Here is a 13,075-nt window from a genome sequence, read left to right as displayed (position 1 = left end):
CCACAAGAACAGAATCTGCCGCTGCAGAGGTCACCCGTCACCTTCTAATTACCATTCCAGGTGTGTGTTCTCCGTCCTCATGCTGTTCCACCTCTCCGTAGCATCTGACACTTCTGACCTCTTTCATGAAATGGTCTTCTCCCTTGAGTCCTGCTTCTCCTCCCTCACTATTTGCTCTTTTGAGTGCCCTTCATGGGCTTCTCTTCTCCCACTTATTTCTTTAACGTGCACACTCTTAAGACTTTCCCGTTGGCTCTTCTCTCAGTCTACACTCTCCCTCAGTAACCCCATCCGTTTTTCACACCTTTAGCTATTTTTATTTAGAAAACACTCCAGTTGCTAGCTATGACCTCTTTTTTAAGTTTCAGACCCACTCTTACAACAATACACTGGACCTCTCAACCTGAATGTTTTAAGGGAAGCTCAATCCTAATACTCCAAAACAGATATTAATATTCCTCTTTCTACCTTCTCTGATTTGGTTCCAAACCCAAGCTTTTCCATGACTCCACATTCTCTTATATCCCTCTTAATTAATCCAGTATCAATGCCTTTTGATTCTACTCTATGGAATGTTTCCCCATCCGTCTCATCCTTTATTTTCATTGCTCTTTTTCCTTACCTCTGAATAAGAAATTTTAACCTCTCTATAGACCTGGGGTTTTATATCAGTTTTTCAGGTCACGATAGCTTGTCTACTCTATGCCAGTTATGGAGATAAGCAATAGTCAGGGTTCTCAGCTCTGGCTGCACATCAGCTTTAAAAAACAAAACTAAACTAGACCAGGTACCGTGTCTCATGCCCGTAATCCCAGCACTTTGGGAGGCCGAGGCAGGCAGATCAATTGAGGTCAGGAGTTTACGACCAGCCTGGCCAACATGGTGAAACCCCATGTCTACTAAAAACACAAAAATTAGCTGGCCATGGTGGTGTGTGCTTGTAGTCCCAGCTACTGGGGAGGCTGAGGTGGGAGAATTGCTTGAACCCAGGAGGCAGTGATTGCCACTGCACTCCATCTTGGGTGACAGAGTGAGACCCTGTCTCAAAATACCAACAAACAAACAAACAAACACAAAAACAACCCCACTAACTAAACTAGACAAATGCCCAGACACATGCTTCAAAGATTCTGAATGAGTTAATTTAGGGAAGAGCTTGAACATCAGTATTTTTCAAATTCTTCTAATATGCAGCCAGAGTTGAGAACCAACAACTTACCCTACATAGAGACCAAGAAAATGGACACAGTCCTTGTCCTTTTGGAACGTAAACTGGACTTGGGGAGATAGACATTATAAAACAATTACTCATATATGCATACAATTAGTTATAAGTGCCATGAAGAAAATGAAAAGGGTCCCATGAGAGAAAGAATAGAATAGGACAGTCTAATTTAGAATGTGTGTGGGTCATGAAAAGTCTTTCTAAAGAAATGATATTTAGTGTGAATTCTTAAAGATGAGTGTGATTTGGCCAGGCAAATAAGCAGATGGGGAAAAAAAAAAAAACATTTTTGGTGAGTTTGAGTCATGGATATAACTGGCATGTATTGAAGAAATGGGAAAAAAGATGTGGCTGCTGTGTAGTGAGGGATGAGAGACTGGCTAAAATGAGGTTGGAACAGAAAAGAATGGGCCTTGTTAAGAATTTATGAGATCTTCTTAGGTGCATTGAAAAGGTAATGACAGCTTTTTATTAAGGAACTATAATACTTGTTTTATTTTTATTACTTGGACTTCCTTGCAGGTAGGGGGTAAGCACAGCAGATGGAGAGAAACTGTAAGTGTGAAGCACTTTGGTAAAGATATTATGGTTGCTTGGACAAGGATTGTGGCCACAGATATGAATAGAAGCCTATGGAGTCAAGATGTATTTTGGAGCTAGAATTAATAGAACTCGTTGGTGGGTTGGATATATGGGGTAGGGGAAAATCAGTAATTATCATGGATGATTCTCGGGTTTTTGACTTAAGAAGCTGAGGAGCTGGTGGTGCCATTTACTTTTTTTAAAAATAGGCTTTATATTTTAGAATAGTTTTAGATTTATAGAAAAATTGATAGGAAGTCACAGAAATTTCCCATATACTGCCTTGCACTACACATGCACAACCTTCCCCACTGTCAACATCCTGCATCATCCAATCGTCCAATAAATGGTGCATTTATTACTATTAATGAGCCTACATGGATACATCATTATCACTCAAAGTCCATAATTTACATTAGTTTCATTCCTGATGCTGTATGTTCTATGGGTTTAACAAATATATAATGACATATATCCACCATAATAGTATCATACAGAGTAGCGTCACTGCCCTAAAAACCTTCTGTGCTCTGCCTCTTCATCCCCTACTCCCTACAACCTCTGAAGGTTTTACTATCTATCTCCAAAGTTTTCTCTTTTCCAGAATGTCAGATTGTTGGAGTCATACAGCCTTTTAAGATTGGCTTCTTTCACTTAGTAATATGCATTTAAGGTTTCTGCATGTCTTTTCATGGTGTGTTAGGTCATTGTTTTTTAGTGCTAAATTTTTTTTCACTGTTGGAGGTACCACAGTGTATTTATCCAACATCTTGGTTGCCTCCAAGTTTTAGCAATTATGTAAACAGCTGCTATAAATATTTTTGTGCAGGTGTTTGTGCAGACGTGAATTTTCAAGTCAATTGAGTAAATATATAAGAACACAATTGCTAGATTATATAAGAGTACGTTTAGTTTTGTAAAAAACTGTCAAACTGTATTCCAAAGTACTTGTATCATTTTGCATTCCCACCAGCAATAAATGAGAGTTCCTGTTGCTCCACACCCATTGCTAGCATTTGGTGGTATCAGTGTTCTGTATTTTGGCCATTTTAGTTGGTATATAGTGATATTTCTTAATGACATATGATAATGAACATCTTTTCATATACTTATTTGCCATCTTTGTATCTTCTTTGGGGAGGTGTCCAGGTATTTTGCCCATTCTATAATTTATTTAAATTCCAGTAATTTAACTTCCAGTACAGTGTTGAAAAGAAGTGATGAGAAGAGACATCCTTGCCTTGTTCCTGATCTTAGTGGGATAAAGATTCTAGTTTCTCACTGTTGAGATGAAATGGAAATTGGTCCATTTCATCTAGGTTATAAAATTTGTGGGCATGGAGTTGTTTATAATATTCTTTTTTATTACCTTTTTAATATCCATGAGATCTGTGGTAATGTCTTCCCTTTCATTTCTGATATTAGTAATTTGCATCTTCCTTCCTTTTTTTTTGTTAGCCTGCACACAGAACAATTAATTTTATTTATCTTTCCAAAGAACAGCTTTTGGTTTGTTGATTTTCTCTATTGATTTTTCTGTTTTCAATTTTATTATTTTGTGCTCTAATTTTTATTACTTCTTTTCTTCTGCTTGCCTTGGAATAAATTTGCTATTTTTTTTTCAGTTTCCTAATATGGAAGCTTAGATTATTCATTTTATATATTTTTTCTAATATATGCAGTCAATGCAATCAATTTTCCTTTAAGCCTTGCTTTTGTTGAATCCCACAAATGTTGATAAGCTGTATTTTAATTTTAACTTATTTCAAAAAATCCAGAATTTTCTCTTGAGGTTTCTTTTTTTTCCATGTGATAAAGTGTGTTCTTTAATCTTCAAGTATTTGGGAGGTCTCCAGCTATCTTTCTGTTATTGATTTCTAGTTTAATTACACTGTGGTCTCAGCATATTTTGTATAATTTCTGTTCTTTTAAATTTGTTAAGATGTGTTTTATGGCCCAGGATGAGTGTTCTATGTGAGTGTTTAGGTGAGTGTTCTATGTGAGTCTGAGAAGGCGCTATTCATTTCTGATAGAGAGGTGTTGAATTCTCCCACTGTAATAGTGGATTCATCTATTTCTTCTTACAGCTATCGGATGTTGCCTCACATATTTTGATGCTTTGTTGCTAGGCATATACACTTTACAAATTGTTGTGTCTTCTTGGGAAATTGAGTGCTTTGTCATTATGTATTACCCCTCTTTATCCCTGATAATTTTCCTTACTTTGAAGTCCATTATACCTGAAATTAATATAGTTACTCCCAGTTTCTTTTTATTATTGTTAGCCTGGTATATCTTTCTCTAGCCCTTTACTTTTAATCTATATGTATCTTTATATTTGAAGTGGGTTTCTTTTAGACTACTTATGATTGGGTCTTCTTTTTTTATCCACTCTGACAATCTCTATCTTTTAATTGATGTATTTAGACCATTAATGTTTAAAGTGATTATTGATATTAGTTACAGATATTAGTTGGATTAATATCTACCATATTTGATATTCATTTTCATTTGTGCCCCTTGTTCTTTGCTTCTTATTTTGTCTCACACTCTTCTTCTGTCCTTTGTTATTTTAACTGCATATTTTATATGATCCCATTTTCTCTACTTTCTTAGTATGTAAGCTATATTTCTTTATTTTAACTTAAATTATCAGTTGCCCTAAAGTTTGCAATACACATTTGCAACTCATCCAACTCCACTTTCAAGTAACACTATACAACTTCATAGGTAGTACAAGTACCTTATAATAACAAAATAATTATCATTTCTCCATCCCATCTCTTGTATTATTATTGTCATTTATTATACTTATACATAAGCATTTATATACATATGCGTCATAATTGAATACCTTGACGCTATTATTTTGAACAAACTGTTCTCTGTTAGATCAGTTAAGAATAATAAAAATAAAAGGCTTTATTTTACCTTGATTTATTTCTTCTCTGATCTTCCTTTTATAAAAAGATGTAGATCTGATTTTCTGGCCTGTATCATTTTCTTTTTCTTTTCTTGTCTTTTCTCAACTCTTATTTTAGGTTCGGGGGCACACGTGCAGGTTTGTTATGTGGATAAATTGTGTGTTGTTAGGGTTTGATGTACAAATGATTTTGTCACCCAGGTGGTGAGCATAGTAGCTCATAAGCAGTTTTTCAACCCTCACTCTTCTTTCGTTCCCCTTTAAATGGGCCCCGGTGTCTATTGTTCCCATCTTTGTGTCTATGTGTACTTAATGTTTAGCTCCCACTTATAAGTGAAAACATTGTGATATTTCATTTTCATTCTCTCTGAAAACTTATTTTAATATTTCATATAGGGTAGGTCTACTGGCAATAAATTCTCTTAATTTTTCTTTATCTGAGAAAGTCTTTATTTCTCCTCTATATCAGAAGGATAATTTTGTAGGATAGAGTCTTGGACATGGTTGAGCATGAAAAATGCTGGTGGCATTTTTCTCTAAAATTTTAAATATTTCACTCTATTCTCTTCTTGCTTGCATGGTTTCTGAGGATAAATTGGATGTAAAATTCTTACTTTGCTCTTAGGGTAAGGTGTTTTTTTCTTTGTGTCTTTTCAAGATTTTTTCTTTACCTTTGATTTCCTGAGATTGAAAGTAATTTGCCTACTGTGGTTTTGTCCTTTTAAAAATTTATCCTGCTTGATTTTTGTTGAGCTTTCTGGATCTGTGATTTGGTGTCTAACATCAATTTGGGTAAATTCCCAGTCTTTCTTACTTTAAATATTTCTTCTGTCCCTTTCTCTTGCTTTTCCCCTTATGTTATTTTTATTACACATATGTTATACCTTTTGTATTTGTCCCACAGCTCTTGGATATTCTGTTTCATTTTTAACAGACTTTCTTCTCTGTGCTTTTCCATTTTGGAGGTTTCTATTGACATATCCTCAAGTTCAGAGATTCTTCCCTCAACCATGTCCAATCTACTAATAAACCCATCAAAGCCATTCTTCATTTCTGTTACAGTGTTGGTGCTTTAATAATTTTCCATCTCTCTGCTTACACTGGCTGTCTTCCTTGCAGGCTGTGTTAAGCCCTTAGCATATTAATCTTAGTTATGTTAAATCCTGGCCTGATAATTACAACATTCTTGTCATATCTGAGACTGGTTCTGATGCCTGATTTGTCTCTTTAACTGTGTTTTGTGCCTGTGATTCACAGAGGCTGTATCTTCAAGTTTCACACACTACTATGGCCTGCTTCAGACTTTTTTCTGAATTTACCTTTTAAAGGAGATGTGGGCCCAGTGCAGTGGCTCATGCCTGTAATTCCAGCACTTTGGGAGGCTGAGGCAGGCAGATCACGAGGTCAGGAGATCGAGACCATATTGACCAACATGGTGAAACCTCATTTCTACCAAAATACAAAAAATTAGCCAGGCATGGTGGCACAACCTATAAACCCAGCTACTCAGGAGACTGAGGCAGGGGAATTGCTTGAACCAGGGAGGTGGAGGTTGCAGTGAACCGAGATCGCTCCACTGCACTCCGGCCTGGCGACAGAGTGAGAATTCGTCTCAAAAAAATAAATAAATAAAAAATAAAGAAGATGTGAAAAACAAGAGATTCTCATTTTATACAGAATTAAGTCCAAATTTTCAGCCTTCTAGAATTGACCGCAATCTTGACAAGCTCATCTCTAACAATAACCTCATGCTTAAACTGGCCAACTTCATGTTTCTTTAACAAAGGTCGTATGGTTTCCCACAAGCATGTGTTTATTTTTTTTATAATTCTGTTGGTTTCGAATACCTTTCTTTTCTTTATTGCAAAGCTCTACCCATCTTTTTTTTTTTTTTTTTTTTAAGACAGAATCTCACTCTGTCACCTGGGCTGTAGTGCAATGACGTGATCTCAGCTCACTGCAACCTCCACCTCCTGAGTTCAAGCAATTCTCCTGCCTCAGCCTCCTGAGTATCTGGGATTACAGGTGCCCGCCACCACACTCAGATATTTTTTTGTATTTTTAGTAGAAATGGGGTTTCAATATGTTGGCCAGGCTGGTCTCCAACTCCTGACCTCGTGATCCACCTGCCTCAGCCTCCCAAAGTGCTGGGATTACAGACGTGAGCCACCGTGCCCAGCCAGCTCTACCCATCTTTAGAACAAATTTGAATATTTTTTACATAGAATATATACTTTTATTGCAGTCTTTAATGTGTACCTCTTCAACAGTTATTAGAGGACACTTACTACTGGCTAGTTATGTAATAGTCAATTACGAAACCATTCTCCTAATCCCACCCACCCCCACAACTGAGAACAGCTTGATGGGAGTGATAACTTTTTATTCGCCTCTGTGCCTGTTTTGGATCTAGCAAGGTGGACCCTTTCTCAGTATTCTATTTAAATTTCTTCATTTTGATAAACATTCCATTAGGATGTTTAATGTATGATCATATGGATGAAGATATAAAAATGATTGCTAAAGATATACGTGTTGGTTAAATAGCTATATCAAAGGTAGCATTTCATTTGCAATATGTATTTTCTATCACGTGAGAAAAAAATCAAAGTGTACCTTTGGTATATGAAATATATGAGGAAAAACAAACGTGTTCCAGAATGAAGATGTTAATAGCACTATAGTTAGGAGAACCTTCTAAAGGTGAATTTTCCAATAGATCTTCTTGCCCCTTGCACTATATCCCTCTGAGGAGTTCTAGAATTCTCCAAACAAACTCAAGCTGAATGCAGTTATTATTTTTAAAATACCCTCTTATCTGCACCCTTGAGGAACTGGGGAAGAATGGTCTTAGAATGAGCATACAAACAACCTCATGTTCTTGGCTGAAATGCTCCTCTTGATGGTGTTCTTTAGGGCTTGAGTTCTTGGAAGAACTCCAAATGACCCCTTCAAGTTACTTTTTCAACTTTCTGGGATCTGCATTTAATGTGACCCCTCTCTATAATATGGCTCAAAACATTTAAAAATTCCTTCTTAACTGAAGTAAAACAAAGAAGACTAAAAGCATTTGTCATAAAAATATTCCTTTATCTAGGTAAGTTCTGACCACATATATCCTTTGTGAATCCCTAATGTTTCCATGAAATTCTTATTCCTTCTGGGGTGCTATATCTGAGGGTTAACTATTGTCTGAAATGTACATGGAAGCATAACTGCTGTAGCTGAGAAATGACCATGTTTCCTTTTAGTTCTTAGCAAGAGTAATTGAATGTAGAATATCTTACTAAATGCTAGACTGTGACAGTGTGTTAACACTCTGACTATCTCCTAACAGCAGGGCAATTATTTGCTGAGTGGGATTTTTATAAATCCTCTGGCAGTAGTATGTCCTGATAATTATGATGAAGTGCATTGGTCAGTGTTGATTCAGCAGTCCCTACCCTAGCAAATATTTCATTCACAGTTCTCTGGCCCACTTGTACTTTTCTAGTTATTAGAGAGAGATTTTTACTACTCTTCCCTACTGGCTTAGTATATCATTTTTTAGGCCAAATGTGATTAAAACTTAGAATCCAAACATATTTTAGCCTCCTTTAGGAACTGTTTCTCTCTCATGGCATTCAGAAATTTTGAATCAAGAGGCAAGAAAACAGTTTTAAATTTTATTCCTACTTGTGATCAGCCACTCTTTTTTGCTGCATAATTGTCATTTGTAAAACTAAAATGAATTCTTCCACCTATCCTGAATACTTAATCATTCTTCATACCCAGAATGAGCAGTTCCTTGGAAATCATGAGAAATTATTATTTCTGTTATGGTAAATTATGAAATTAGAACATTAGTAATTGTGATTTGGGAATTATAGGTGTACACTATCCTGTGTCTTATTCTTCCTATTTCATAGAAACTTGTTTTAAAAGTACACCTTGGTAACAAAGAGAAGAGGAAAAAATTAGACTATAGCTTCCCCCAAGCAATTACAAAGTAAAGGTCAGTGTATGAGTGGAAAATGGTCATAAAAAACATTTTTTATGGAATAAAATAGTAGATGCTTCAAATAAAACAAGTATATCCATTTATTTTCAAATCAATTGTACTGTTTTAACACTTTTCCATGTAATACTTAGGTATAAGAATAAAAACTGAGAAGAAAAGGGCCAATTGATAGATTGTTAGAAATACGGAATGGTTCAAAATATTAATGTAATGCTAAGGGTGACTGAGTAACAAATGGTACATTTGCTCGTTGCTCAACCTGACATAATTAATATTCTAGGTCATGCTTAAGTTCCCATGATGGAGAGTCTGAAGGGGGGAATTCAAGAAAAATATATATCTATTATATAACTCATTGCCTTTTTTTTTTTTTTTTTTTTTTTTGCCTTTTGACGAGTCAGAATCATAGCCTTTAAAAAAAAATCAGTGCTTTCACACCTCATTTGCCATATTCACCACTGGGCCACCAGTCAGCAGCCGGGCCTGATGCAAGGAGGTCAGTAAGAAGCTATTAGCAGAGTCCTCTCCTGAGATTTCTTGGGTCTTATTGAGTTGAATGTTAGCATGACAGTACTGCAAATAACTCAGTTGTAGGCTTTTTCTTTTTTTTTAAAACAGTTAGCACAGATTTCCCCATAGTGTTGGTCACTCTAGAAAATTATTGCTGAAAATGAAGTCCCCAAAGCTACCTTGGCAGTAGCCCTTCTAAGTTGTGAAAAATGTGAAAACTGAAAAATATGCCGTAGTCCCTGAGGATTAACCCTGTCTTTTGTGACTCAGGGTAATATTTTAAAAAATCAACAAGAAACCATTATTCATAAGTGACTTACTAATGATGAAATATAGCAATTGAGACAATAGTATGTTAAGGTTATTGTATTTGTTTAAAGAAATAATAAGTAAATGAATACTGTATCAATGTAAATAAATAGTGTATTTGCTTGCTGTAGGGATTGTGGGAGTGCTGGACTGCTTTTATTGACATAACTTAGCAAATGTATTAAATTAATTTCTAAAATACTGACACCTTGAAGACTTTAAATGATACATTTGAAATTCAATTAAAATATATTTTCGATCTATATTTGATTTAAATTGCAAAGAGAATACACATGAGGAGGTCTCCATATAGGTTGCAAAATATAATTTAAGAAAGCTATCATGTCTACTGATCCATTTGCATTTCCCATCTAGCCTATGTATACAAGTGCATGCAAATGTGCAAGGAGATCAAAGAGGATTTCTAATGGGGTAAAGTTAATAGCTGGTAGCCATTATTCAGGTAGGTAGATATTTTCAAATGATAAATTATAATCTGGCTAGATTGTATGTATTTTACCATTTTAATCTGTAAGGTTGTAGCAATGTTAATAAAAAACTAACAGACTTCAGTTTATTAGATCATCACTGATGAGAATGGTATTCTCGTATCATTTTTATAGACTGTAGATTTAGTTATACTTTATGTCACAATAGTCTTTAAAAATATAACATTTATTTTTTTCTCATTACAATCAATAAATTCTAATCTTAGAAAATCACCCTAGAAATTATCTTTGTAATTACCATCCACTTAAAAATTACTGTCCATGGAAAGCTATTGTCTGTGTATTTACCTTGTCCATATTTACTGTTATAGCGAGAACATGTTAACATGAAATTAAAAATGGTTTATATAACCACCTTTAATATTTTTCAGCACAGTGTTTTTCTTGTATCAATTGTAATAGAGAATAAATCTCAAAGAAGAGCCAATACAAAAATATTTTTAAATGTTTAAATGCATTTACATTAACTATTTTGCATTCAATAAAATTTAGTCTCCAATTATAAAATAGGAAAATTTGAGTTGGAGGTGACTCGAGTAGGTCTTTGACAATGTGTTTTAAAGTCAATTTAAACTGTTCTGTTAAGAAAGAGAAAAATTATATAATCTGTATATTCTTTGAAAGCAGTTAACATGATTTTGAAATAAGTCTCTTTTTATTAAGATATTTATGTTGCTTTGGAAAGCAAGAGTGAAACAGAGGTTTTCATGGGCCTTTCTGAACTGTACGTTGTTATTCTAGATGAGCATTTAACATTCATTTATTGAGTGCCTACTAAGTGCCATGTACCCTGCTAGGCCCTGGGGTTGCAAAAATACCTGGAACAGACTCTCTGTGCTCCAACTGCTAGCTTGTGGAAGACATACATGCAAATATAATTTTGAAACAGTGTAATGTGATAGGTGTTGTGGTGGTTATCACCATAGTGAGGAAATACGTGGGACAGGACATTGCATTTGGGACAGGATGTTGCATTTGGGATAGGGCATTGCATTTTGGATAGCACATTCCATTTGGGATAGGACATTGCATTTGGAATAGGACTTTGCATTTGGGATAAGACATTACATTTGGGATAGGACATTGCATTTGAGATAGGATGTTGCATTTGAGATAGGATATTGCATTTGGGATAGGACATTGGCTTTGGGATAGGACATTGCATTTGAGATAGGATGTTGCATTTGAGATAGGACGTTGCATTTNGGGATAGGACATTGCATTTGAGATAGGATGTTGCATTTGAGATAGGACGTTGCATTTAGGATAGAACATTGCATTTGGGATAGGACATTGTATTTGGAATAGGACATTGCATTTGGGATAGGACATTGTATTTGGAATAGGACATTGCATTTGGGATAGGACATTGTATTTGGAATAGGACATTGCATTTGGGATAGGACATTGCATTTGGGATAGGACATTGGCTTTGGGATAGGATGTTGCATTTGGGATAGGACGTTGCATTTGGGATAGGACGTTGCATTTGGGATGGGACGTTGCATTTGGGATGGGACGTTGCATTTGGGATGGGACATTGCATTTGGGATAGGACATTGCATTTGGGATAGGACGTAGCATTTGGGATAGGACGTAGCATTTGGGATAGGACGTTGCATTTGGGATAGGACGTAGTATTTGGGATAGGACGTTGCATTTGGGATAGGACATTGCATTTGGGATAGCACGTTGCATTTGGGATAGGACATTGCAATTGCGGTAGGACGTTGCATTTGGGATAGTATATTGCATTTGGGATAGGACGTTGAATCCAGCCTGGGTAGGTATTTGATAGAGGTTAACACTTATTGTTGAGTTAGGCTGGAAATACAAACTTTTCTTAGACAGTTTTTCGAAGACAGCTATCTTAGTTACTGCTTTGGAACTGCTGATTCCATGAAGTAAATGTAGCAAACAGAAATGTTTATAGATATTTTGATGGCATAAGAGAAATCACATTTTTAGTAAGAACAGATAAATGTAATGGATATATTCTTTATATAGTCCAGAGTGTCTACAAAGAAACCAAACAAGTCATACTGCCCTTTAAAATGTAACTTCCCCTTTTGAATATGCATTTGTGTATGATATTTATGTGTACACATATGTGTATATATTTTGATATAAGGCTTCATGGAACCATATATCAAAGATTGATATCTAATACCATTAAAATATAATACCATCAAAATTTTGTTCTATGCAGTTTTTATATTCAAACAACATTAAATTTTCAAAAATGGACACTGCTAAATTTGACTTAACATTTGTCACACATACATCTATTGAACCTCTATTGTGTGGTAGGTACTCTTGACTATTTTGATGCAGTGCGTGACAAAGTCAGTGATAGAACAGCAAGGATAATATGACACTACAGAAGCATAGCACCTAACCACATGAATACAACTCATGAAATACAGGATGTTATTTTGAGCGATATATAATGTAGTATTATAGCCTATATTATAGGCGATACCTATAGCATGATAGGTGATATCAATTTGATTATTAAAGTACAAAAGTTAAGGTAGCTGCCCTTAGTTTATGTAATGAATAATAATTAAAATAATCAGTCAAATATTTGAGTACTTATTTTGTACCTGAAACTTGTTCAAGCATTGTGTATTTGACTTCCTGTGAGTGAATGTGTGACTTACACGTATAGTTAAATATACATAGCATATAGTTAGAATACAAAATGAATGAGTTAGGGTCTTACTGTAATTTTTTCTTAAGTATAGTGATATAAAAAGGCTGTGTGACAGATAGGAACTTGAGCTCACTAGTTTTTAAAATGTTTAGTGCTCAATCTTGAAAGGTGTTGAAATTGCCTTTACTTGTGTAGCGTAAAGGCAAGTATAAGTATTTTGTAAACTCCCCTTAGGTAAATCTGAAGTCCACCTCTGGTTAAGAACCACAGTTGGAGTTTAAAATGTTCTTTGAACATAAGAAAACGTTTCATGGTACAACTGTATCTTTCTTTTATTTCATCTGAAAATTAAGGATAAAAA

General features: G+C 35.1%; 1 protein-coding gene across 1 annotated transcript in view; it reads left to right on the top strand.

Annotated features, from left to right (window-relative positions):
- The window catches only part of SPATA17 (spermatogenesis associated 17), a 233,015-nt gene that overhangs the window by 117,539 nt on the left and 102,401 nt on the right, over positions 1-13,075 (top strand). The window lies entirely within an intron of this gene.

Source organism: Theropithecus gelada, chromosome 1 (assembly GCF_003255815.1).
Source record: "Theropithecus gelada isolate Dixy chromosome 1, Tgel_1.0, whole genome shotgun sequence".
Classification (NCBI taxonomy): Eukaryota; Metazoa; Chordata; class Mammalia; order Primates; family Cercopithecidae; genus Theropithecus; species Theropithecus gelada.
This window is presented reverse-complemented; position numbering and strand designations above follow the sequence as displayed.